At 43.6% G+C, this 1,495-nt stretch overlaps 1 non-coding gene across 1 annotated transcript in view; it reads left to right on the top strand.

Moving 5' to 3' along the window:
* The first annotated feature begins 1,476 nt into the window (after positions 1-1,476).
* Positions 1,477-1,495, top strand: part of trnap-agg (transfer RNA proline (anticodon AGG)) — a 72-nt gene continuing 53 nt past the window's right edge. The window contains exon 1 of the tRNA in view: positions 1,477-1,495. This exon is cut by the window's right edge and continues 53 nt beyond it. This is a non-coding gene — a tRNA (tRNA-Pro).

Genomic DNA, 1,495 nt, shown 5'->3' with positions numbered 1-1,495 from the left:
CTGATAGATGGTGAAGAAGCGTCTCTCTCTGGAGGTTCCTGGATCAACCCCTGCAGCTCCACCCCATCCTCCCACTTCCTGCTACTGGGCAAGGACTGAGACAAAATCCCAGAATCACTCTGCACGCATACACACATAACCAGACACACACACAAGTCACAAAGCAGAAGTCTGTTTTTAGGAATATTTTTGCGTGTTATTATACCTTGTTTTATTTGTTTAAATTTTAATTAAGCTATGATTTTATTCTGGATTGTTTACTGTGTTTTATGGTTTTTATTGCATGCTTTTATTGTGAAGTGACGTTTAGTATGATGACTTCCTGCCTTAAGTGACCGCCTTTTGTCCTGATTAAGCGCACCTGTGTGTCGTGTTTATCTGATATTAATAAGCGTGGACCAACGATTTACTGAATACAGGAAAAACTTTATTCAACTCTCCTGCACGTTGTAACTCTCTGTAATTCTCGCTTAGGGTGCGAGAGGTCAAATCCCGGACGAGCCCCATTGGTAAGAAAGTGCCTTCAGCTTCTTTATTAATTATGCAAGTTTGAAACTTCGAGGAACTGTTGGAAAGCTATGACATATTGAAAGGGAAGTGAGAAACAAATTGCCGTACCTAGACCAGAAGTTATCAGTTGAGATATTTGGGAGGTATGCCCAGTGTGGAAAGCGAAAACAAGTGGACGGATGGATGAATCTAACAGTGGTTGCTGGGACAAAAGTACACCTAGCCAAATTCTGCCACCTCCAAACGCTTTTTCTTCTCGCTTCGGGTGCGAGAGGTCCCGGGTTCAAATCCCGGACGAGCCCTCAGGGCAGGATTGTGACTCCTACTCAGTTGTCTGACTAACTTTGGAACTGTTGTGAAGCTATGCAATCTTGACTAACTAAGTTCAACCAGTTTACCTACATGGTGACAGTTGGGCGTAATCCTGGGCATGTCTACTCTGGAGGAGACTTCAGAAAATACCTCAAGCGTAACGGAAAGGCTGCTTATCCGGTCTCTTCTCACAAAGGATTTCATGAGGCAGAGGTGTCCAAACTGTTCCATCAACGGCCATGTGGCTGAAGTTTTTAATTGAAACCAAGCAGGAGCACACTAGACTTGACCTATTTAATCAACAGATGGTTGATTGGTCAACTTGTGTGCCCTATTTAATCAACAGATGGTTGATTGGTCAACTTGTGTGCTCTTGATTGGTGGGAACAAACAACTGCAGGCAGACGGCCCTTTATGTAGTAGCTTGGACATGTCTGGTTAAGGACAGGTGTAGACAGCATCTAAGCAATTTTGTGGACCATGGACGTGCTGCACATTTTTTTGAGTTCTAGACAATTATTACAAAGACATATCCAACACGGAAGACATAAAAGAGTCAAGATAAAGCCCACAGGTCGAATAATGCGGTCAAGCTAGATGCAGACGTGAATAGTATTCACCGGAGGGGGAAATACCAGACTTCATGTTTTTCGTGGCTCGTTGGTCTAGGGGT

Source organism: Scomber scombrus, chromosome 9 (genome assembly GCF_963691925.1).
Source record: "Scomber scombrus chromosome 9, fScoSco1.1, whole genome shotgun sequence".
Classification (NCBI taxonomy): domain Eukaryota; kingdom Metazoa; phylum Chordata; class Actinopteri; order Scombriformes; family Scombridae; genus Scomber; species Scomber scombrus.
This window is presented reverse-complemented; position numbering and strand designations above follow the sequence as displayed.